The sequence below is a fragment of the Dermacentor albipictus genome, chromosome 1 (assembly GCF_038994185.2).
Source record: "Dermacentor albipictus isolate Rhodes 1998 colony chromosome 1, USDA_Dalb.pri_finalv2, whole genome shotgun sequence".
Taxonomy (NCBI): domain Eukaryota; kingdom Metazoa; phylum Arthropoda; class Arachnida; order Ixodida; family Ixodidae; genus Dermacentor; species Dermacentor albipictus.
The window spans coordinates 188,373,216-188,399,644 of record NC_091821.1 but is presented as its reverse complement, the minus strand read 5'-3'; the positions used below and the strand labels follow the sequence as shown (position 1 = coordinate 188,399,644).

General features: G+C 50.3%; 1 long non-coding RNA gene across 1 annotated transcript in view; it reads right to left on the bottom strand.

Moving 5' to 3' along the window:
- Positions 1 to 24,512, bottom strand: part of LOC139056156 (uncharacterized) — a 191,227-nt gene extending 166,715 nt beyond the window's left edge. Inside the window, exon 1 of the long non-coding RNA XR_011512191.1 lies at positions 24,370 to 24,512. This is a non-coding gene — a long non-coding RNA (uncharacterized lncRNA). The remainder of the gene's footprint in view (positions 1 to 24,369) is intronic.
- Positions 24,513 to 26,429: the final 1,917 nt, after the last annotated feature.

Below are 26,429 nucleotides of genomic sequence, written 5' to 3'. Positions count from 1 at the left end.
CCCCGGAGCACCTCGTACCTATTGTATCCCCATAGCGCTCTGTGCTTCATTATGGCTGCATTTCTCTTCCCCTTTACTATTATTGTTCTTTCCCTGTATTTCCGTATATCTATTGCCTTGGTTTATCCATATACCAAGGTATTTATATTCTCTTACCCGAGGTATTTCCTGGCCCTGTATTGCCACTGTCTGTTCGCTGTTTTCATTGAACACCGTAACACCTGATTTTCTAACACTAAATTTCAAACCTAAATTGTTGCCTTCCTGTCCACAGATAATAGCCAGATGTTGCAAATCACTTTGCTTGTTAGCTAGCAACACAACGTCGTCCGCATAAAATGCACCTGGAAGCTGCCGCTCTACTACTGTACCCGCCTGTTTGTATGAGAGAGTAAACCCGATATTACTTCCTTCTAGCGCCCTCTCCATCGTCACCATGTACATCATAAACAGCAGTGGGGATAAAGGGCACCCATGCCTCAGTCCCTTGTTGATATCAACTTTCTCCTCGCTCCTCATCCCTTCCCATTCAACACAAACGGTATTTCCTAGGTAAATATCTCTCAAAAGCTGTAGAGAATCGTCACCTAAGCCTTCCCCTTCCACAATATTCCACAAAATGTTGCGGTCTACGTTGTCATACGCTCCTGTAATGTCTAAAAAGGCCACATATAACGGTCTGCTTTCTACTCTTGATATTTGAGTACATTGAGTAAGAATAAATAAGTTATCATCAAAACACCTACCTGTTCTGACGCATTCTGAAGTTCTCCCAAAATACCATTATTCTCTGTCCATGCTTGCAGCTTTAATTTGATTGTCTACATCGCTGGCCTGTATATTACCGATGAATTGCAATTCTTTCTTTTTTAAACCAGCGCCGTCTGGTGCCTCATATCCCTTCAAATTCAGAAAGGATCCGTATAATGTATTATTGAGCGGTTGCCCACGAGACTGACTGAATATTGCTGCTCGAATCACAGCTCACGTAACACTTAGGACGAACGCAGAAATTCTGGACGTTTAGCTCCGTTTCACTGCCGCTCCTCAGTGACACGGCGCACCGCGATCTCGCTGTCATTCACAGGCTGCGAGGCTTGATAATTTCCACACCTTAAGGGCTAGCATAACCATAACTGAACTGAGATTCCTGAATTCAAGATTTCCGCGATACTTCAACAGTGACGTACTACGTCACTGCGTTCGAACCATCAAGGAATTGAATCAGACAACAAACGGTGGAAAAAATAGCGGACAGTTGCTGGAACCAATGCAGCACTCACACTCGCCTTATCGCAACAGTGCCATCTGCGACCGCGCAATAGCTCGCCGATCGTGTGGGTGGGTGTTGCCTGACGTGGACAGGTTTAGACCTATATTTCCGCTAGGTTTGGTAAACATGCATTAAAGAACGGGACTATGAACGCATTTCTGTGTACTTTAAGGATGTTTCTATTTTATGTAGCCTACGGGTATATTGGAAAAAAACAAAGGCAGGTTATAAGAGTGAGAGAAACGCAGCAAGATTACGAAGAAGAGCCACACATGAGACCTTAACGTCAGCTACAAGAAAGTATCACAAGTTATACCACGACACAGAAGTGCTAGCACACAAGACACTCTGGAGGAGCAAATGCCGCGGTTCGTAAGCACATTTATAAAATCTAATCAATGCCATATGCGCGAGCACGTTTTAGCGTGATACATAGCATTCACGCTCTCTTCGAATCAATGTGGCAAGCCGTCCGATCTACGAACTGGTGCATCTGCTGATCATAACGAACAGTGCTGGTAAATTCGGCTACATTTACTGTTACGAGCAGACCGCGTGAGTAACACTCGCTTGCTTGTGTTGAACCGAACCTTAGCATTACCAAAATGCCATCCTCACTCCAACAGGACAGGTGCACCGTCAAAAATGTGCGCACATAGTAGCAGGTTGTGACCTTCACCTCCTGCTTCTCTTTCATTTGGCCTTTTCTTTTCACGCGCTCTCTGTCGTAGGTGCACCCGAGTTCCGAATGCCAAGCGCACTTGTTCAGCTTGTGAGCGCACTCAGGTGTTTTACTCCCATTGTTTGCGTGGTCTCTGGTGGCTGCCGCTCTGCTACCACGTCACGTCGGTAGATGCGAGGCAGCGCCAGCTTTCTTGCCGCCTTCGCAGAGCGGTCATGCAGAAAATTCTTCTACGCAATGGCTGAGGCGCGTCAATATCGCAGATTACGCGTCGAATGCTTATATTATGAACGACGAACCGGCCTCGGATATTGACTTGAATGCTACATTATTTCTTTTTTCAATTAATGTTTTTAAGCGAGTAGTAAAAGCAAAATGAAGGGCAAGGCGTTTTCAGATAAGCTCAACCGGGCGTGTTCGGTGACCATTTTACAATTTGATTAAAGAAATATATCTTGTTGCTCGAGCGCCCAGGGAGACAAATTCAATCTACGTTTCGCGCGAGAAAAAAAAATTGTCCTCCCGGAAAAAAAAAAGAATGTAGAAGTGTCAGGTCGGTCAAAAGCACCTCTTTCGAATTTTGCGGAATCCGAAATTTGATTAGCTCCCAAAAACACACTGTAGTGGCTACAGCTCTAAAATTATTTAGAGATAGACTTCGGGTCAATAGTACTGATATTCTTGCCAATTATTATTTAAGATTATTATTAGACATTAATACAATTACAAAGAAAATGTAATACAGAAGGAGGTCCCAAATTAAAAACTGTCAGAGGGACCTCCTGTTGTGCATGTATAAAAAATGGCTGTGGCTTATCTAAGGTTAAGCCCAGGATGCGAAGCATACTAGCCTTTATTTTAGTTGTTGAACCACTGTTTAGCCTGGTGAACTGCTGTTGCTTGGCTATATTTGGTTCGGCTAGACGAAGAAACAACTCATGCGTTACTCTGCTTCGCCTTCAAGAGTGGAACGCGACAGCGTTCCCGTCGACCCGCCAAGGGGTGTAAGACAATGGGCTACGGCGCAGCGACTACGCGCCCCGCATTGGACGCAGTGAGCGTCGAGCAACGCCGCGTTCGGCGCGGCAACGAAATGTGCGCCTGAGCAAGCGACGCACGCCTTAGAAACAGCTCGTTTCTAAGGCAACACCGCATTCACTAGAGCCGCTTTTGTACCGCTTTGAAGCATCGTACTCGTGGCTCAGTGGTAGCGTCTCCGTCTCACACTCCGGAGACCCTGGTTCGATTCCCACCCAGCCCATCTTGCAAGAGTTGAGCCAAAGCCACCTATAGAAATCAGTCTCTGTAGCACGCCGCAACCTTCGCTTCTCATTCCAACGAGCAGCTCTGTCTCCAGGAGGCATCTCACCTCGTGAGGGTCTAGCAGAGGCAAGCGCAGCTGCTTATATACCACCGCGACGCCGCGCTCGACAGCGCGAGTTGGAGCCCCGTTTCTCCTCTGTCGTGACGTCAAGGTGTCACGTGGTATTGAAGGCGACACCGCCGCGCCTGAGGAGCTGGGTTGAGCTCTCGTAATATGCTTCGCATAAAAATGTAGAACATACGATTAGCAACTAAGGTGAAATTATGTACTTTAAATTAAAATGGAGCTGTTTACCACGAAGTATGACCCCGATGATGTGAAAAAAAAATCGCGAATATGAAACATCACACAATATTTACCAAAATCCAGATTCTTCCTTCTTTCGGCATCTGTGAAGAGCACAATTTTCACATTTTAGCTATCTGTTGCCATTAAAATTGATAAAACTTGAGGCAAATATCTCTGCACTAGTCACCACTAAAAGTTTACTAGAATCGCTCAAGTTTAGGCATGTTAGTAAGTATCTGTACTTCAAAAACGTTTCTTTTAATGGTCATCCTTGATTTTCTTTAAAAACTTCCGAATATAAGTCTATTGACTTGAACTAATGTAATCTGAAAAAACGTGTTTCACGATTTCTTTTGTTTTGGAATTACAAAGCGTCAAATTTGACCGAATAAACGGTACTGCCTCTGCGACATACGGGGTCCGTGCGTGCTCGTGGTTGCAGCTTCTCTTCCTTTACGACGCGAAAATGCTCCAGGATGGTTCGCAGAAGCGAAGATTAACAAGACAGAACGTTGGGGCTGAAGAAACTCAGCGCGCTCTTGGACCGGAATCGCAGAATCTGTGCATGGGCACAGCGTTCGAACGCTGGGCCAGTGTCACATATAGTTTGGAGCGCTTGCTCTTAATATTGGGCCTTTAAGCGCGCGTCCTGCGCGAAAATCACTCCTGCGTGCAGACAGAGTGGAGAGGATGCGAGAACAATTTTCTTAGCCGAACGCAGGGTAGTAGCTTGACCAATGGGAGAGCGCGCAACGGAACTTGCAGTGATTCAAAACCACAGTGGGTCGTGAGATGCCACACCAGACGCCTAGCTAGGAAGCTGTCTTCGAATAGTATTACAATACGCTCTGAAGCCTTGAGACCACAACATTGGCTATGAGGGACGCCGCCGCGGAGGACTGTAGTATAATAACGAAGCCACGGCGATGTACGAGGTGCACATATTGTTCACTTCACCGTCGCTAACCTCAACATGGGTTGTTCGAAACGAGGAGAGATAGAGAGAGGGGGCAAGGAAAGGGAGGGAGGTCAACCAGAGGCACGTTTACGGTTTGCTACCCTGCACTGGGGTGGGGGATACAGGGGTTGGAAAGAGGGCAAGGAGAGATAGAGAAAAAAAGAAAAAAAAAGAAGAAGAACAGGAACAAGTAACAGGAGGGGCGTTTCAATGCCAATCGTTCACACAGGTCGGTCGATCTCAACAAGCACAGTAGCACTTGCACGGCCTTCTGATGCGATGTTAAGTTCGCGTTGATGTTTCAGAATTCTTTCTTTTCAGGTTCCGCGCGACGGAAAGCGATTGTCTCTGCACACTGTACTGCGGGCATTGGAATAGAACATGACGAATTGTTTCCCCGTCGCCGTGATCACCACATGCTGCGATGTCGGCCATCCCTATGTGCAACGCATAGGCATTGGTGAACGCGACGCCCAATCGTAGCCTTCACAATAGGGTCGGTTCTATTCGGTGAAGTCTAGGAGGAAGTCGAATGCTTAAGGTTGGATGCACGGTGCATAAACGGGCATGTGTAAAATGTGGTTCATTCCGCTCTGATGTGGTGCATTGGCGTGAGAGTATAGGTGGAGCATCCTTGCAGCATCTGTCCTAGACAGCGGGATCGATCGGCGCTTGTCTTCTACGTGAGCTAAACGAGCAGCTTGATCGGTAGGTTCATTGCCGATAATACCACAGTGACTTGTTAGCCCCTGAAAACTGATTTTATGTCTTTTCTCAGTCAGGTGGCGTATGGCCTCTGTAATTTCGAACACCAAATGTTTATTTGAAGCTAGAAAACGAGCACACATACCGTCACCTATTCAGTAACTCATCCTCTGCAAAACAAACTGGAGGAAGGAAAACGAAACTACGAACCACGTGACGCACCTTCTGGCTTCCGCCACTAACGCAACCGCGTGCGGCCGGAAGGAAAGCGGCAGTATACTGTAGGAGACCCGTTCGTGCTTTCTTTAGTATTGGTGTCGTTGTGCACCTGCTCGGTCAATGGTTCTCCAGTGTATATCGACGCCGAGCGCAAGGGCAGGCGAAATAGTGTGCGGTGCGCACGCGGTCCCCGGCGGCCATTCGCCCCAGCCGCGGCGTGGGGGAGGCAAGGCTACCTACCCCGTACGCAAGCGAGGCGGAAGGAAGCTTGGAATATCGCGTGATTTCTCGCGATGGCCGAGATTCGTCCGCGCCCTTACTAATGGCTGCGCGGGCAGAAGGCATCCCTGACAAGTGCCCCTCTTCCTATGGATGACAGCAGAAGCAGGGCAGCGAGCCACCACCTGCTTCCGTCGCTTTAATGGCAGCGTTCCGTGCATCGAAATTGGGAGCAGCAGCGGTTGGGTTCTGCACGTGCCTGCTTCGCAACGGTGGCCATTGATCGGGGCGGCGTAGCCCAGGGCAGTTCTTCGGAGCGCTTGTGAAACCGCGTTTCGTTGACCTTCGTCGTCCATGCCCGCTTCTGCTGCCGGCTCCTCTCCATGGGTCTTCCTCCTGGTGTCCCGCCCGAAGAGCTGTGCCTCTCGCCTGAAGCGGGAAATGCCCACAGCGCGCGGCGCCTCAAGTTGCATCTCGCCTCCCCCCCCCCCCCCTCCTTCCTCCCTACCATATTCAGGCGGGGACCGGACGCTGACGTAACAGCATTTGACCCAAGTGGCTAGTCAATATCCAGCTCCCCGCAACGCAAAATTAGCTGGTCGATTTAAAACCGCAAACGTCTCCGTTGTTCTCCACGAAAGAGAGTCTGGTCTGTCGCCTCGACGCCGCACCTAAATAAGCCGACCGGTTTTTCTAAACGAGAATATATATCAACTATCACTGCGTCATATGAGATGATACGTTTCTAAAGCAGGTGCATGCCTGCTCTACGTAACACGTGAATATGCGACGCTCGCGGAGACAGGAAATGCCAGGTGGTAGCCGTGTCGTCTAGTTCAGTGTTTCAATATGACGCTTCTCTTACATAAGGAAGGGATACAGCTAAATTGTCCATCTTCATGTCATTATGATCATGTAATGCACACATTCACTCCGAGAAGCCTATATTAAAAAAAAATATTAATCTTCAGACATACTTCAGGGATTTTTTTCATACGGAAAAGCAATTGGTGACAAGCCTGGTGAGGGCCGAGCCAAAGGTTGCGGTCGTCTTTTACTTATGAAAGCTACCGACATAAATAATCCACGTGCATGCTTCCGTGGACGAGAAATGTTGCGCGAAGTCGCACGCAGGCAGATATGCGAGGTGATGACCTTTAGCTTAATCGCGGTGAGCTGTATTCTTCGTCGTACATTTGAGGCCTCAAAACATCGTCCTTCACAAGAAGTGGAAAGGAAGTCCGATTGTCTGATTAAATACATTTATTTCTTGCTCGAAACATTAAGCTAATACCGCGCGCAACCGCAAGCAATTTCTATAAGCACGAAAACACAACGCGCACTCAGGGCATGGAAGCAAAACAAAAAGGCGTCTGAAAAAAAGACCTCGGCCGCCGGTTCCCCTTTACTGCCTGCTTGCGCAGGTGGCGCCGATATTTCCAGAGTCACGCAACCCGCACGGAGTCGCCAACATGTAGCTTCGGGCGGCGAACGCCCAGCTGCGAATCAGGCTCTCTCGTCAGGAAGCGCGATGCACTTCTGCTAGCTCACCGTATCTCTGTGAATACACTTGATCACGACTCTGGCGTGCTTGTATCTCTACCACTGGGCGGTTAGCCACGGGCGCACAAAAGAGCGCAGCAGATTAAAGCGCATGAGCGACCCCGGTATATCTTATTGACGGAGGCATGCTGTAGCAGATTGAATTCACTGTCCATCCTGGTGTTCTTACGTGCCATAACCATCATCTGATTATGAGGCACGTCGTAGTGGAAGACTCCAGATCAATTCTGAGCCACCTGGGGTCAACGTGCTCCTGAATTTACAAGAACACAAGCGTTCTTGCATTTCGCCCCCATCGAAACGCGGCCGCCGCGACCTGTATCGAGCCCACGACCTCGAGTTAAGCAGCGCAACGCCATAGCCACGGGCCTACCGCGGTGGGTAGCTCTAGCAGATCCGCACATACGTACACCCGTGAGCAAACGTATACGGACTACAGGGTCACCGAAAAAACAGAATTTCTTCGTAATTAACAGGTATAAACGGAAACCGACGAGTGCACTAGAAAATCAGCCATTCCGAGTCTGGACTAATTTCAAGTTACACTCACAGGCAAAGGAGAAAATCAGTTTTAACGCGCAATCCATGGTCCGCATACTTTTGCTCACGAGTGTACATACACGCGTGGTCTCACACGAGCGCATCCCTCACGAGTAAATATAGTATACACGCAATCGCAATTCCGAAATGCTTGTGCAAATTTGAGATCTCATTTCCCGTTCTGATGAGAAACGAGTCATTCAGCATCTGTGGGTTATTGCATTAAGGAAACCAGCGAAACTGGTCCGGAGATGCGTCAATTCTCGAAAATAACGCCGCCGCGTTTCAGAGAGCAGGATGGTGTAGTACCGCGGCGGCTAGCTCAGAAAACGCTGTCGCGGAGCTGATTTTATAAACAGCTGCTTGTTAAGAGCGCTTAATATACAGCAGGCGCTGACGGTTTACTTTTTCCTCCTCTAAAGTGTAGGGTCCATATTCCTTGTGATACTTAACAACAACGAGGTTAAATATCCTCCCGCGTTCGCAGTGCTGCTGAAGAACGTAGGAAGTCTTCACTGTTTGCCTTATTTAGGGACATATACATCATCCAAACAACAACAAACAGAAAGCCCCGGTGCGATATCCCACTCTGGAATATAATTTTAGGAAAAGCGGGTATTTTCGCATTCGTGAGCCACAGGCGCATACAAGGTGGTGCACGAGAAGTTATGTCGTCGTGTTTCGGTTTAGGAGGGTGCAACTGCAGTTCAAACGGCAGAGCATGCCGCGCTTACTTTTCCTTGCGGGTGCACGTCAAGATAAATAATGAGAGGCTACGCAAACGCAAACTTGATGTATTGATCCATTTAAACGGCCCGAAGTTTTTCAGCGGTCACCAGTTACAGCGGCTTCCTAGTATACCTTCGCATTTCATTGCTGCTCCAGACCAGCTGCGACGGTGAGTGAGATCTAACGCGTGACTCTAGAAAGAGCGACGTCACGCCTTCGTTACAGATCCATCACAGAAATCGCAGCCATTAAAAAATATGGATTGGCCATTGATAATGACCCGAAACGTATCTTTTTTATTTTTTTAAGTTCGTGCACGTATTTCTTACTGTACCTTTACCTCTCAATGTCCTCTCCTTGTGCCGACCATCACTGCGTTCAAAGTGATTCAGGGATACTCGTATCGTTTTTACAGTGGTTGTGCTTAAAACGACTGGAGTACCCCGGTACCTCAAGATAAACGCCGACATTTAACGTTGATGGATCTTCAAAAGTATACAGAGCGCACGCACACTGCCAGTTCCACCGACGAAGCTCCTCTGATTCATTCATCCACCGCCCGTGCGGCATAAAAATAGCAGGGGCGTTCTCCGGCAGTAGCGCGGCCTCCAGGATGTCAGAGGGACCCCCTGGTACCACGGCGAAGTCCCGCGGCTCGTTGCACCTCAGCCGTCCAGCTTCGCTGGTCTGACCCCGTGCGCGCTGCCACGGCGGGTGGGTGCTGCGCGAGCCGCGGTCGCGCCCGCTCGCCGGCGGCGTTCGGGCCCGGCCTTGGCGCCCGACCGCGGCCGCGCAACGCTGCGCGCCTGCTCGCGCACCGTCGGAGCTGCTGACTTAATGGCGGATTTCCTGCAGCTCCGGCTCGGCTCTGGGACGCGGAAATAATTCCTCCGTTCGCTGGCGGCCTCTGCAACGCGCGGGCCTGCTGCACAGGAGCGAGCATCCAACCGGCCGGCTCCGGTTTCGACGTGCGCGGGAAACCTTGCGGCCCGCGGCGAACATGGCTACCGAGCGAAGGATGCCCCGCGCCGGATGCACGCGCGCGCTGCGTATATGTCTTCGCTCATGGCGGTGTGCACGGCGCCCGTCGGTGGTTGTGCGTTAGCGGTTGGTTGACACTCTAACACCGGGAGCGAGTCTAATTGCGACTAAGGAACAAGGGGAGTCGGGGCTCTGTTTTGCCTAAATATGAGAAGTGACGAGGCAGAAGACTCGCGATAGGATCCTGCGTGCAATCCGACTTGCGACATGTGTCCACCAGGTTCCAGCTGTTCCAACATTAGTCAGAGCAGCCATCTTTCGGTCCCGTCGCACATCGTATATTGGATGACACATCGTGTACCATGTCTCTCATGCTCAAACTTCTTAAATACAAGGCAGGTGCGTTTTAATAAATAAATAAATAAATAAATAAATAAATAAATAAATATGGACAACATGCAACTCATAGATTCCTCCTTATGCTGAAGATGAACTCGCGTCTGCATTAGTTGATTGTTACACCTCTGAATACTCTGTGCGTGTACGGAATGTGAAGTACACGAAGCATCAACATGATTGAGGATCGAGTCGTAATTGAGGGTACCTGACACCGTCTTCTTCTTAACCACGTCGGTTCTCTGAATTTTTTTTTCTTATTCCATCAGGTATAAAGCAGGGCCGGTATTTTGTAGCGATGACTTTTCCGATTCTATGCTTTTTCGCGCTTTTCGCGCTTGGCCAGTGGTCAGAGCGACGGTCTGCCCGCATTATCAACGGGATCGGACGGCCGTGTGTGGTGGATGATAAGAATAGCATAGAATAAGGCATAAGGCATCGCTACAAAATAGTGGCCAGAGTCCTATATAGGAATCGATTTTCATGGTGTATTGTCCCCACGGTTCTATCAATCACCCACTCTGTCCTCAGCTTCATGCGCGTCGAAGCTTCGCGCAGCCTCTTCCGCTATGATGCAACATTGCTGTAGCGCAGATAGATACAGGGCTCTTACAAACGCCTCATCTTTCCGTGTTGGAGCGGCCAATAGGCGAGCGGGCCGTCCACGGAGTAGCGATGTCAACCGGCGAACGCCTGTTCATGCGAACTGTATTTTTCGCGGGTTAAGATTCTCGGCAAGAGCGGCAACAAAAACCGCGCCTGATTTTAGGGAGGCATATTTTACAAGAAACGTCGTTCTGCGTGCGTTTGTATAGCGACACTTCCATGACCTCATATTCCGCAGAGATAGACTTGTTTGAGGCCAACTTGTTGCTTTAGTAAGCTTCTACTGCCCCGACATTTTTGGCTTGTGTGCGTGTGCGCGAAAAATTGTGGCTGCACGATGCATCCGTCCCTCTAATCAATAAATAAGTTGGTAGGTCGCGCAATGCGTTTGTGTGCGTGTGTGTGCGTGCGTGTGAGTACTGTTGAGCGTTTTCAAATGAACAACGCTTTCAACCAAGAAACGGGGATTTACTACCCCCAACGTTAAGGAGCAAATTCGTCTTTTTTCTTGGGGAGGGAACACGAAAACGTTGGGCTTAATAGGCAAATCCAATGTTTTGATTGAAGACGTTATTTACCCTACGAGAAAATTAACGCAAGCTTCAAGTCGCATGACAAAATCGCCGCTCTACACGCCCGGACTTGCACTGAATTGAGAAGCTAAAACACTCGCGGCCAGTGCATGGGCTCAGTGAGTCCGAATGGGTGCGAGTCTTAGCGAACCTAGGGAGTGCGGGTGTGAGAAACTCGAAGTGACCCTGAGTATAATGTGAGCTGAGTGAGCTCAAATCAGTATGAATCACGTGTGATACCGGTTGCTTATGAGTTCCTGAGCATGGTGCCCAGTGTGTTCGGCGACGTCTGATTTATGGAGAGCTTGAGCCCGGCCGAGTCTGAGCGCGCCCTAACGAGATATTTTTGTGAGAGAGTCTGAGTGTGCTTTCATTATGCAAAATAGAATTGAGGCATGCAGACAGCACACAAGATTAGAGAAGTGGACAACACGAACGCTGACTATCAACTGAAGGGAGCACTGAGGTGAAAAAAGAAGACACAAAACTCGTCTGCGCATGCTATTGACACGTGGTGTTACCATTCCTGAGCATGCGCAGATGAGTTTTGTGAGTGTGCTTTGTTTATTTCGTCGACACGTGGGAGACTCCGAGCGCGCGGTATCCGCCTCACTGTGCCGGCTCAATCGCGCGCGCTGGCTATTACGAGTCTCGGAGATTCTTGTGCAAGCGGACATGAGATGCCTGCGTTTAATGGATAAAAGCTAGCCTGATAAGCTTGAAGATGTGTTAATCTGCTCGTGGGTACATGCGCTGACAAGGTGCGTTGAAAAGATAAAAGCACCACAAATACATAAGAGGTTGATGATAGAGCTCTGTGATATAGTTCCACCGTGTACCGCAGCTGCTTTTAAGCCACGTCCGTTGCCGCAAACCACAAATTTTTCCAAGCTCTGACCTATTTAGATTAGGCGCATCCGTTTTCAGCGCTCAGCGCAGAGCGACCCGTCTAGTTACATGCCAGCAAGGAAACACTACTGCCCATTGAGGCTCAGGCTTGATCTTGGAGCTAAGGTAATTCTGTCCATTTACGGCAATCATCGGTAAAAGGAAAGAAACGAAGAGGAATGCAGGATAAATGCCGCTTTTCTAACCTTCTGTTCTGTCGTTCTGAAGCTTGGGAACAGTCGGTTCTGTTTATCGGCAACAACTTTGTAGCTTTTATTTATTTCACGCTTTCAGATTTTTGTACTTTGAACCTCAAAAAAGTGTAGTGTTAAAAGAAAAGCCGCATACAAGATGATCACCAGACGATGAGGCTTCATTCGCCTATGCTATATCCCAGCTCAGATTGAGATGATAGCGGGCGACGTACAGCTAGAGGTGGCGGGCATCGGCCAAATTCAGCGAGCAGGGATTACTCCGCGAAGCGAAAACATACGTTGCAGCGGAAAGCGCGGTCGAAGCGGACCATTTTCGCACGACGTCGTGATTCCCGCTTCAGCAGGGCACAAAAATTAACACCTTATGGGGTGGGGAAAGAAAAGCAAGGTGGAGACCGTGGGTGGAGGGTTGCCCGAAAAAAGGCGCCCCGCCATCACCGCCGGCCATACTTGCAGGCCCTTAGAGTGCGTGCGCTCGATGCGTAGCGAGTATGCCACTTGGGCCACGAAATCGCGTAATAAAACCGCCTTTGCCGGAGAGAAGGGAGCAGCGGCGTTACCGGATTCATTAAGCTTTCGCTGCTATCCACTCCAGCGCGCTTGCTCCAACCGTGACAACGCGCGTCTTGCATAATCGAATTTCAGACGCCACCCCCACTCGTTTTCTTTTTTCCTTCGCTTTCGACGAAACGGAACCCCCAAAAAATGCCTTTTCCCCCCCTTCCTGAAAGCGCGCTCGATGCGATAACATCGCGGGGCCGCCGAAGAGTCACGCACTGCTTCCTCGCTGCGGCGCCGCGCAGCCACCTGTCGGCGGGCGGCACGCAGCGCGGCGAAAGGCGGTGGGCCGCTCCGATGGAGCGCCGAGTCGCAGCGCGCGTTCGTCATCGCGCGCCGAGAGGAGCGGCGAACCGTGCGCTGGCGCGTCGAGACGCGACAGGCCGAGCAGCTCGCCGTCGGAGTTTCGTGTGAAAGCGCCTTCCTACAAATCCGTACCATCCATGAGATGTGGTGGTTGAGACATTGCACAGACTCGGCTGAAGGCGAAGTCATTTAGTGAATGCCTTCGCGGTAAAGAACACAAAATTGTAAAACTAGGAGCAAGGTGCGCATGTGCTTCCAAATTAGATAAAGCGAAGTTGTTACTGGGACAAAAAAAAAGAATTATGGGAGGTTAGGTCCGAAGTGATACTCCAAAAAAAAAATGGCTGTGGCTTAGCTAAGGTTAAGCCCAGGATGCGAAGCATACTAGCCTTTATTTTAGTTGTTGAACCACTGTTTAGCCTGGTGAACTGCTGTTACTTGGCTATATGTGGTTCGGCTAGACGAAGAAACAACTCATGCAGGCGAGCGCACGAGCTGAGACCCGGCTATGTAGCTAAGCGGCCGCAAGCGAGCGCACGAGTTGAGCCTCCGCTTTTGCAGCTGCTATGACGTCATGTCGTAGCTACGCGGCCGCGCGCGGCGCAGCAAGGAAGAGCATGGTTGTGCGGCTAGTATGTTTCGCATAAAAGCTTTCGAGACTGCAGTTTAAGCCGTGAACGCTTCCTGTAATATGCGTCAGGACGCCACACCTTCAGTCGATAAAAAAGGAGTGGACATCGTGAAGAGAGATGCGACACGTGAACATTCGAAACATTCCAAACTTCCTTACTCTGGAAGCTCTACAATATAAGTATAGCAAGCATGTGCATAGCCGGGATGTGATCGTGACCAGGGCACGAAACAGTGGGTAAAAAATGGCCCGTCACTCCTGTCGGTCTTCACCGTATAGGCGCAAGCAGTTCTTCTCGTCTATTCTATTCGGAACAGCAACGAGCTTCAATGTTTTCTGTCTCCATAAACCTCTGCAGCAGAACGAAAGCTGTCGGCACTTTTGACGCGTTTTTCATAGGAATGAAAAAAGGGACAAAAATCAAGAAAAGAATGAAAACTTGCTAACGCGTGTAAGATAACGATGGCGAAAGACGAGGAGGTTAACTAGACATATGTTTGGTTGGCTGGCCTGTACAGGTAGTCCCCTACACGGGTAGCATTTACGCGCAGTTTACGTGTACAGTACATCCTGTCTATGGGTGATCATCGTTGACTTCAAGAAAATATTTGGAGAGAGAGAGAGAGAGAATCAACTTTTGTGCTGAGCCCTTAGTGACGGGTGGTGCGCGCTTGCACCAGATGGGGTGGAACCTTATTCTCAGGTCCCATATGTGTCCAGCAGTTCCTGGCCCCTAGCCGCCAGCGCGAGCTGGGTCGGTAGGTCGGGGCTGGACAACAAGGTCTCCCATCGCTCGGGGGGGTCACACGCACCTTTAATCGCTGATGATAGGCGATAGCGACGCGACAAGCATATTCGTCCCTCTAAACTAAATAGTTATATACAGAAACAAAAAGAGGCTGAGAGCTTGACCACTGCCACCAACAGCTCAACTGAATCGCCCCCATTGCAGCTTTCTGCTTTCTTTGTATTCTCAGATGCAACCACCTTTCCATGCAGGGTATTGGTATGGAAAGCTGGTTGCAAGCATTAGTGCAAGTTTGGCAAGTACAACAATGCAACTGATATCTGGGCACTTTTCGCACTGTCCTTCTTTGAAAACACCTTAACACCGAATAGTGCGTGCCACGCTATCATTGAGGACAAAAAAATTAAATTAGGGGTGTTTACGTGCCAAAACTATAATGTGATTATGAGGCACGTCGTAACGGGGGACTCCGGAAAATTTCGTACCACCTGGGGTGCTTCAACGTGCGCCTAAATCTAGGTGAACGTGTGTTTTCGCGCCCATCGAAATGCAGCCACCGTGGCCGGGATTCGATCCCACGACCTCGTGTTCAGCAGCCCAACACCATAGCCACAAAGCGACCACGGCGGGTATTACTGGGGAGGGGGGGGGGGGGATGTGCACGAAGCTTTTACCGTTGTAAAAACTGCCTGCCATTGGTTGGCCGCCATTTCTAATATGTTCGCGATCGTGATGGACCGGCGCCTGCTCTTACCAATTGCTACAGCACACGACTCGCGAACACTGTGAGTGCGGGCCCGGAGCTAAACGTCCCACCAGGGACGGACGGATTCCCAACGCCACTTTCTAGCTGCTCGAGTGCGTTTGAGATGCATGCCAGCGCTGAACGCTGTCAGCGCCTCGTTGGACCAGCCGGGCGTCTCGGCGTGCTGTTCGGCTGGTCCCCCCTGACCGCCACATGGGCCGCGAACCGCAGCGACCGGCGGCAGCAGCAACGCGGCCCGCAGCGGGGACCACCCCGTCGATGGGAAGCCGCCGGCTTCGCACCTCTAACCGGAGCTAATCGAATTGCCCGCCTCCTCGAGTACGTGATAACATCTCGGCACAGGACCTCGCGTTTTGTCTCCTCGGCTTCGGCCCATTGAAAAACTTCCGCTAGCACCCATCGCCGGCCCCGGTTTAATTACCGCGCCGACGCATCTTTTCAGCGAGGGGTGGCTGAGCGCACGACGCACTCATCCGCCGGCGTGCGCCCACAGCAGATGGGTGTTGGTAGTGTTGGTTAATTAGCTGCTTACGGTCGCCCGCCACACGTGAGCGGCCGCTACGGGATCGAGCGAAGAAAGAGAAAAGAAAGCAACGGGCGAGCGCTTGGGTTCCGTTTCCAGGCCCGCGTCGCAGCCCGCCTGGCTCGTCTACCGCTCCTGCGTCCGGCACCAGTTCATTCGGGGTCCCGGAGGTCTCCGGAAAATGGCGCGGAAAGAAACATGGTCCAGCTTGCGGCTGCATCAGCACGGCGAAGGCCACTAATCTAGGAGCCGTGCCAGACCTAACGCAAAACAAGAGACGACTTTGTAGCATTTCAGTGCTTTCGAACACATTATTTACTTACTCTTCGTCGCACATGTCGCCATGTGCAGTGGCCGCCTGTTTGCTGTATACATACACCACGAGATCCCCAGTGAGCGTCACATTAACGTCCTTTTGCAAGGTGGTGCGCATTGCTTGAGCTTCGACATGACGTAGACGAGCTCTTTGTTTATTTTCCGTCGCGTACGTGTGAGTGCTACACCGAAGCATTGTCATCTACGAATTCGCGATAAGGGTCATTTCTGTCTGTTACTGTACGTGCGTAGTGCGGCACGGGGAGCTGTATTTAATATTATGCGTCCGAGGCCCTGGCAGCACATTTCCTTGAGTGAAGTGTGTAGTCTCATTGCGCATAATGTGTGCGGCATTCGGCGGTGACAAACACAAAAAGTTGTGCTGCCGTATAAATTTGGTACCTTATAGTTTTTTACTCGTTCTAAGTAGTACCAGACGCTGCGAACTGGCTAAAAAGGGTGAAGAAAAAAGTAACAAGATTTCCACCGACTTGACCACATGTTGAGAACTGGAGTGCTTCGCGAAATTCATCTTTATTTCGAAGCATTCCTTGGCTCATTCCAGGCCCGTTAAGGTAGGTTCCTGTCTCGCATCGTTTCAGGTCAAAAATTTTAAAAAAAGAAAGTGTGCAATGGCGGGGGGGTGAACCTCGATCAACCAGCATAATTTGCTAACCATTAGGAAGGAAGGAAGGAAAAAGTGGAGAAGGAAAGGCAAGGAGGTTAACCAGTTTAGCTTAACCTGTTTGCTACCCTACACATGGGAGAGGAATAGGGGCGATGAAAGATGGGGAAGGGAGAGAGAGAGAGAGAGAGAGAGCACATAGCACAGCACACACACATCGTCCGTTAGAGTCCATCAATCTGGCATGGTACGTGATATCACTGTCACAGCCGCTTGTCCAATTCCGTTAGGTTACAATGGCACGCATATTTCTCCCGCGCAACGCTGGGAGATGTATGTGCAGGAATGAAACGCGGGAATATTAGTTGACCTAACCGCTATCTTTCGCGTGCGTGACATCGCATAGCAACAAGATGCATAATAAAGTGAGAACGTGTCAGTTTCTCCCATTTTCCCCTGATGGCAACTGGCACTTTGAGGACGACGCAACGAGCTATGGAAAGAAGAATGATAGGTGTAACGTTAAGGGATAAGAAAAGAGCAGATTGGGTGAGGGAACAAACGCAAGTTAATGACACCTTAGTTGAAATCAAGAAAAAGAAATGGGCATGGGCAGGACATGTAATGAGGAGGGAGGATAACCGATGGTCATTAAGGGTTACGGACTGGAACCCAAGGGAAGGGAAGCGTAGCAGGGGTCGGCAGAAAGTTAGGTGGGCGGATAAGATTAAGAAGTTTGCAGGCACGGCATGGCCACAATTAGTACATGACCGGGGTTGTTGGAGAAGTATGGGAGAGGCCTTTGCCCTGCAGTGGGCGTAACCAGGCTGATGATGATGATGACTTTGAAACGCTGTGTTAGACTGCACCGGCTTCGGAATTGGTCGACATTGTACAGTCCTTCCCTCGTATAGCAGCTGGTACATGCGGTGCAATATATTACCGCCTTCGGCATCGACCCAGGTCGAAACGGAACCAATTGTAACTTTCTTTTTGCGGAATAAAAATAAAATCTGTCGCCATGTCATCGTCATCGCCATTTTATACTATCAGCCGCCTCCACCCCCCACCCCCCTTTTACTGCTGTCGTCACACACGCACACACACACAATTTCTCGCCTTATACACAGACACGTTTTGTATATCTGGTTTCGCTTTATAGATAGCCAGTTATCTGCAAAGTGCTCCGCATAACGTCGATTCTCAGAGGGCATGGAATCTGCATAATATTTATTCTTTGTATTTCTTTCATGCATATTTTTGACGTGTTCGATAGTCAACTGCATGATGTAAAACAAACTGTACAACCAACACCTCCACATTGCCACCGACCCTCGGACATTCAAAAATATACTTATTGTATACACAACGATGCCGAATATTTACTTTTACGGGAGAATGAGAAATTGAACGGGTAGCTATAGGGAGAAGGCGAAGGAAGACGACGTGACGGGTGGAGTAAAAAATTGCTTTTTAGACAGGTTGTCGGCTCTTCTGCATTTCTTTTATGCCGATGTAGAGCCTAGATGTTAGTCTACTCTGCCCTGCCTCCCCCTTCGTTGTCATCTTCCCATCTAACAATATATAGGGGCCACTGTACAACAGCAACAGATGCTGCTTGCTATTTAAAGCGATTGCACAAATCTAGAAGTATATCTGTACGTGCAAACAAAGTCCCTTCGCCGCACCTGTTTGCGAACACTTCAGCGCAGAGGGGTACTTGGAATGAAAAAAAAAAACTTTATAGAATAACATATAGTGAGCGCTAGTTCCTCCAGCTGAAAACAGAGTCTGGTTGTGAAAGCCCCACTCTCTGAAGTGATTGCTAGCATAGCGAACTGATGGCACTATAACTGCTACATCTTAGGAAGTTGACCGGCACACAGGGCAACCGAACTGTCATCAGCGCCACTTGGTGCTCTCAACAGAGAAGCAGAGACTGCGTGATTACTGGTGATTCCTTGGCGATCCGTTTGCGCAAAATTGTTTGGATGATGGCGCATGCCTCCGCCCCCGTTCCCGGATGGAAACGCGGCCCACCACGAGCGCCCGTTAGCGACTGCGCGGAGAGTCATGGTCGCTCTTCCTGGATTGGTGCGCGCGCGGCCCTAACGAAGATGCGCCCGAAAAAGCCGGGGGCCGATGAAAAACGCGCCGAGGCCCCGGGTGGCGGTGAATAAAGGCCGCGCCTTGAGCGCGCACGCGTGCGGGACCGCTTCGCTACCCGTGGTGTCTTCCGCCTCGGACGACGCCGCTCGCGCCAAACTGCTCTTGTTTCCAGGAAGGGGACGCATCGCTTCTCCCCGCGTTCTTAAAGCGCGGCTTCGGGTATTTTGTGCGGTTCCGGCATCGTTGTCTATCCTACTCCTCTCATTGCCGCAGCCGTCGCCGCATGCTGTTGCTGCTGTGGCTCTTGCTTGTTTTTCGATGCCGCTCGCGCTGGTTTCAAGAAAGAAAAGTATTTCGCCGAAACACCGCTCTATGCTCTTCTGCGCAGCCCCTTTCGCGGGGCCCCATCTCGGCCTGCAGCAAGCAGCGCGAGGATGCTGTGTGCCACGAACGCGACGTCGTGCGCGCACCGAGCGGATGGCGGGCTGCGCACGCTGCACAAGTGCATCTGACCCAACGCGAAGACCATAGGTACCTTTTTTCCCCTGTCGAGGGATTGCCGGAAAGCAAGGCCTACGTTTTTAAACAGGTGCTGCGCCACTCGTGTGACGCCTCTACGCCTCGGATGGCTTTCGGAACAACTGAATGCTGGACGAGTTGTCAATGCCCTACCAATTACGGCGCTTCAAAATAGGCGCACGGAAGAAGTGAAATGACATGAGCTCGAAGCTTGCTGTGTTCTGGCTTGGACTACTGCAGCTGTATGAGTCATGCAGTCAAAAGAGTCGCAGTTTCGCTTGAAAGGTGAAGCATCGATTGCGATAGCAAATTAGGACAGCTATACGAAGTAAGGATAGCAGTTTTATCGGCCGCATAAACTTGGAAACATAGGCATACTAACTAAATTAACAAGCATGGTGTCACGCTCGCACAGGAAAAGATGAACCCATCTCACTCAGTGACCATGGAAACTCGCTGTCAAAACGCTGGAGCGAGGAAACGTGGCAGCAGGAGCAAGCGAATTGACCCTTCGTGCTGCGTTTCGCATCAACGTGAGCTAAGCCGCGGAAATCAACACGTGCGGCGGACTGTGTCCCCGTCGTAGATGGCTTTCACGATACAGCGGCCCGGGCGGGCGCGCGTGTCCGCCCGGGCCGCCCGGAGTAGAACGCGCGACGAAAGACGGCACGCTTCCGACCCGCTTCCATCCCTTGCGCGCGCGGGATTCAGCCGCGATCGCCGGCTCACCTTCGTACGCTTTCGCTCGCACGCACAGCATACGGCGCGCGGCAAATATTTCATCGTCCTTGGACTTTATACGGGACCTCACGGTGACGGCGACGGAAGAAATGCGCCTGGAGTATCCATATAATTGCTATCGCAATGCGAACTCTAAAATATAGCTACGCGGGCGTCAGCTATGACAATCTGACAGAAGTACCTAGACATATTGCGCGCCTCACTGGTCGCAGGGAGTTGTAGGTGCCATCTTTGCCAATTCAAAGCATTGTAGGCAACAATGCATTTAGCTTACGTTTTACTTCACACGGTAAGGCCTTGGGCAAACAGCATTGCCTTTCCTTCTTTTCTTAATGGCTAACAGCGGTGTGCAAACGATCGAAGCGCTAATAACTAAATTAGAAAGTCCCATAACATTCACGTTACACGACAATAAAACTGAACGCCTACCAGAAATATGTGGTTAAAGGATGAAAAAGACGTTTCGGCCTTGACATAGAAGCCTTGTTCACTAAGCAGAGAAAGGGAAAGGATGCATAGAAAGTCAGTGAGCTTAACCAGAGGCAGTTTCAACAGGTTATTTTGCAATGGGTGAAGAGGTAGGGCTGAAAATAGAAAGACAGCGGAAGGAGCACGAAACACCAGATGTTCGCTTCAGCAATTCTGCGCGGCATCTTTCACAGAAGACCAAGCATGTGGTTTACTTAAAGTGTACAGCCTGCGACTATACCCAAAAAGGTCCGTATCTTCCGTGAAACAACATTTGTCGCCTTCCCCACAACAACGTACAGTTCCCTTTGCTGTCTGCGCACCACTTCCTCGTATGTGCCTGGCGTATACTGAGGCTTTGGCGCGTGTCCTATACGCAGTTGCAACGTATACATGTGACGCAGGTTCGTCCCCGTAAGTTGTGGCATCAACTTGTAAACATAAAGGACAAGTTAAAAAACGAAAGGTTCCAGGGCGTGGTGTAGAATATCCCCTGAGCGAACCACGATTATAAGTACACGACTGTGAAAGCGGCACTTTCGAAAGACACATAAAGTAGCTCATGAACCACATAGAGAAAGAGAGAGCGAGCAAGAAAAAAAAAAGAGTTATGTTGTGATGCCCACGCCGAACGCGTTGGAAGGACGAATCACGAGATTGACAGCGTTATTGCTGCGGAAAGGAGCCGGATGCGATGTCAATATTGACGATATCTCGAATCACAAACACAGACAACGGACGCAACGTCAAATTGGAACGACGGTAATATAGCATATGCCTGTAAGCAAGGTGTCTGACAAGATTGCTGGAGCGAGCATATGCTTGGTGTTTAGTGCTATTTTGTTTCTGAACAAGACTTCCGTGCGGAGGTCGAACCCCTTCTTTTTTTTAAAGCGAAGCTTTATATGGCTAGGCGAAACGAAAATGCGTCTGACCCATCTGTGTGCAGAAAACTATCATCATCAGCAATGGCTGGAGCATCGTCGTCTTCTTCCACAGCTAGCTCGTTGGCGCGCCTCGGCGCAACCACACAGTTGGCTCCGTTTCCGCTCACCCTTCCAGCGTAACATTTCACTTCTGTCGTCGTAATGGGGCGACGGCGTTTACCGAGGTATGAGCTATTGCTTAAGGGGGTATGAGTCATTCATTGTCTTACGTGACGGCCAGATTTAATTTTGAAGAATCGCAAGCGTCAATGGCGGGCGTATGCTGCTAACCACGCCGCCGAGCAAACTCGAGACATCAAACAATGGTGGACTGCGGGCATACCGTCACTGACGTCGTTCTCTCTGTCGTAGCCGAACGTGTGTGTAACCTCATTAAGAAACACAAAGACGTAACCAATAATTGAGCAAGACTTCAATGATGTGGCGGGGTTAACCCAGTGATAAACACCGGAGCCGCACGTTTCAGCTTCACTGGTTAACCATCTGTACGGGGTGCCTGTGCGGTGATTTTTTTCTCTTTCTTTATTTCATATTTTAAGGTTCGCGTTTACCAAGTCAGTGACAGTATGGTCAGAAAGAGTATCACGTGGTATTTAACCATATATTTTTGGTCGGAATTACGTTTTACTTCCCCGTAAGCTGAATCTACGTAATATGAGTCCAATTACCTACTTTCCGGCAAGGCAAGTCGTCGTCCAGTTTTCGATTTTGTCCCGAAAAAATGAATGGTTAGAATAACCGGCACAGCCAGTGACGATGTTCCAGCTGATTGCAACTGAAGCAGCATCATCAGGCCTGCGCCGTCTCCTCCTCCTGTCCCTTATTGTCACACTATCGAGCTTATCAACATTCAAATACATTATCTTCCGTACATTTCAAAGTATTTGACCGAAGCACGACACATCTGGCTAATATCGCAAACACATTACCTTTTCATACAGACAAGAGACAAGTTGGCGTTATAATTGCATATAGTTGATTGATGAGCGTCGAGGTTCAGCCTTGTTCAGAAAGCTTCGTCAAGAAAGGAACTATATATCATTGCTTAATGTGATACGGTTCGCGCCTGGCATATTTGCTTTCGCGCGAGTGTGATATGCGTGCGCAAGATATGTGCACCTCTCTCTAATAAAGCCTTTGGTGAAGTTAGCGATTGTATGTTTCCACTTGATTGTCCCCCTCTTTGAGTACACCTAAACAAGCCTAAGTATGCTGATTGGTGGCTAACTGGACAATACAGAAGTCTTATTCAACAAGTACCTTACCTTACCTATGCTCTGGGCACATCTGGACTTGAAGCGCCTAGTACGTCCAATTTCCTACAGGCCTGCAAAACTCGAATACTTTTCAAACACTTTGCATAAAAGCTTTTTTTCCACGCGGAGTAACGGCACGTCCATTTTTCATGCCTTCAGCTGTCGGATGTTAAACGCGGTTTTCCCACGAGTGAATGCTCGTGAAACCCTTATCCGCCGTTCGTCGGAGCATTGTTTCCACGTTGTTTTGCTTGGCCTTCCGAAGATCGGAAACCGCCGAAGAGACGAAGCGACCCCCTCGCGCGTCATCGCCTGCTCATATGTTAGGTTCTTCGCTGTAACGGGCGGCCCTCTGTAGTTAGGGCACGTTACGGCGCGTCAAAGAGGTGCGCACAGGTCTGCGCACGTTCGGGCAGTGGCTGCGCCGCCATGTACAGAGAAGGGGGGGGGGGGCGGAGGTGTAGGAATCGCCTGTCGCCGGCAGGCACCCGGCGAAAGGCAGCGCGTTTTTCCGCTGCCTGGAGCGATCAAGTATCTGGTCGTGATCGGAGGAAGGAAGTGGCGACGCCGGGGAACTGTGACGCTCGGCGAGGAGCGGGCCGAGTCAAGGCCGTCCGGGCCATCGGGCGGCTCAGTGTGCCGGCGGCCGACTTGCAGCCGCTGCAGCGTTGCTCGCCCAGCGCCTAACCCCATTCGGAGCCAAGCACTGCACGGTGATCCGGCTGCTGCTGAGGCCTGCACGCTCAGGCGGTATCATCCTCCTCAGGGAAAGTGGAACACCAGAGTCCAGGCGCGGGGCGCCCCCCCCCCCCCCCCCCCCTCGTATGCAGCACGTCGTCTTCTCAAAGCTGAGCGAACACACTCTCTAAATCTACGTAGTTCACAACCACGCGCGGCAGTTCAACTGTGTACTCAGAGCTCGCTTTTATTTACACTGAATTGCCAACTGCCTCTTCTTCTCTCCAACAAAATTTTCGACAAGGAGCCTAAACTTTTGGCAAAAATACCGTGTCCGGGACGTGCTCCTCTCTTCCTTAGTGCGGATGAGTAAAGAGGCTCATTAGAACTATAATAAGGAGAATGTGTCGAAATTTGATTTCTTTTGCGCTCTTGCACGGAATGCACACAGTCGCGCGTAATATGATCATGACGTGTCATGCTAACCTTAACCATGTTTATCTCTTTGCAGTACTTTGTGCGCTATTGTTCTTACACTAACGACATTTTTTTTCCTGTTCTGTCACGCATTTTAAGCGCTTCACCTCCCCCCCCCCCACACACACACACCTTTATGTAATGCTCCAGTGGGGTCTTTAAGGGGAAATTAAATAAATAAATGATCGTGATGAACTGCACGCATCCATATGTCATCAGCTAGAGTTCAAACACTGAATTTTAAAACGCGACCTGAATCGGACATGACCGAGGCACTCGCACTTTAGGAGATGTGCATTATCTGCTTGCGAAGATATTGATTCACTCAGGAAGTATAGAACACCCGGACTTCCCTGCAACTATGCCGGTAGCGAGTGGAATATTCGTTCGCGAATAAGCAAACACCAGATAAAGCGATACTGCAAAGGAAGCAAGGACTCACGCAGAGATGAAAAAAAAAAAGTGGCCTGTGTGTCGCATCCGGAAACAGTTGCACGAACACGAAATGCCTCTTTGTTGCATCATTATTAACATTCGTACTCACTATCTTGCTTCCCGTCTCGGCTCTTCTGTAACATGGAGTGGTGCCGGTAAAGACGTCGCAGGAGGGTCGCAAGGGCGAGACAGCAGATGCCACGCTTTTCGTACGCTTCATTTCCCGGACAGCCACTTTGGCAGATGTGTCGAGCTGCGGCCTAGCCGGTATCCGGTCGTACAAAAGAACGGCATTGAGCGCTCACGAAGGTGAAACCACAGTGCAGATGCTGTGATACGCGTAGAAACACCGGCCTATATCTGTTACTTTTTCCTGCTTGTTATCAGCAAGGATGCGAACACTGTATACGAGTGCTGCTGAAAGTCTACAAAGCCGGTGCATATACAGGGTGTTTCAGCGAACACATTCAAAAATTCTTAAAGGCTGCCTGTGGCACATAGCACAATTCTAGCTCATGAAGTCGCCTACGCGAAGCGGTGGACACTACTCGCACAAGAAATTGAAATGTATAATCGACTAATTAACAAAAATCGCTAATTAAGTTTTCTCAAATTACTTTACGGCCTATATTACAGTTTACAAATTCTGCGGCCGCTAAGACAACATCGAACATTTATTGTGCCACTGTCATCGATTTCAGTCGGAAAGACGAACATTACCTATCGCATTGTGACAACTGGACGATCGGCCGTTGTCTATGCAGGTGCTACTGGAAGACCGTCTCCATCGCTCGCCGGCCCACAAAGCTGTGAATGCACTTTTCTCTTTCTTGAGGGCGACTGGCCTAATTGAATGCGTTTGACTTTGCTCAGGCCCTCCGCGTGCGTGCGCGAGCTCACCGCGCTTTCCCCCCTCCGCCTCCCTCTCTCTATCTCATCTTTCTATTCCCTCTTTTCCGTCCCCCAGAATAGGGTAGCCAACCAGACGCATTTCTTGTTATTATCCTTGCATTCTCTCTTTCTTTTCTCCTCCTCCTTCTCCTAGCTGTGGAGTTCGCAAGGCGGATCCACTTGGAACGAGTTCTGAGGATGGCACCAGTTTCAAGATATTAATTCCCGAACTTTGCGGAGAAATGCACTGTCCTTCCACTTACTTTAATAACGAAACGTCTTGATGTGCATTGAAGCACAAAAGTAGCTGGAACGCCAATGCATTCAACCACGAAGTTCGTGAATAAATATCTCGAAACCGACGTCTGCCGGAGAATTCGTTCCAAGTGGATCCGCCTTGCGGACTGCACAGCTAGAACTTGTAAATTGCAATATGGGACATAAGGTAATTAGTTAAAACGTAATTATCATTTTTGTTAATTAGAACATTATGCATTTCAATTTTTTGTGCAGGTAGTATCCGCCGCTTCGAGTATAGACCAGCTCATGGAGTAGAATTTTACTGTCTGCCGCCGGCAACCTTCAAACATTTTTGAAAAAGTTCGCTGAAACCCTCGGTGTAGAGGATGTGCCCGTCATCTCTGGGGTGAGGACAGTCAGCGGGCCCATACTGTGTGCAGCGACGTCGACAGGTATCCCCTAAGGCCCATCGCATCCGGGCCCCCTGTCCACCGCCGGCCGATATGCGCCAGGTAGCCGCGCTCTGGCGCTACGGCCCGGGCGACGTCCGACTCGCGGCCTCTCTTGCTCTTCCCTCCCGACCCCTAATTGGTGCCCGGCGGACGGCCTTTGTTCCAGTGTCGCAACGGGGCGAAGGAAGCGCTGGCAGATGGCGGGCCCTGCTTTTCAGCGCGTTCTCCTGCGGCCGCTTGATTTGCCCGCCTAATGGATTCGAGATGGATGGCTGACCAGCCCAGGTTGCCGCGGCGCAGGAGCCGTTGGGAAATGCCTTGGGGGCTTCCGATTCATTTTTCGACATCTTCCCCCCCATCCGATGCACGGTGCGGACCCCCCCCCCCCCTTCCGCTCCCCGTCCGACGACTCGCCGCCGGTCGGCCGCGTCGGCCGTGGCGCAACAGCGCGCGTGTCCCGTCGCTGCCCCCGCGCACGGTCACGCGGCGCTCGTCGTGCACTGCGCGGTCTGCCGCCGCACGCGTCGCAGCCGGCGAGGCGGACGAAGAAGCGAGCGAAAAAGGTGAGCGCGAGGGTCTGAGCGCT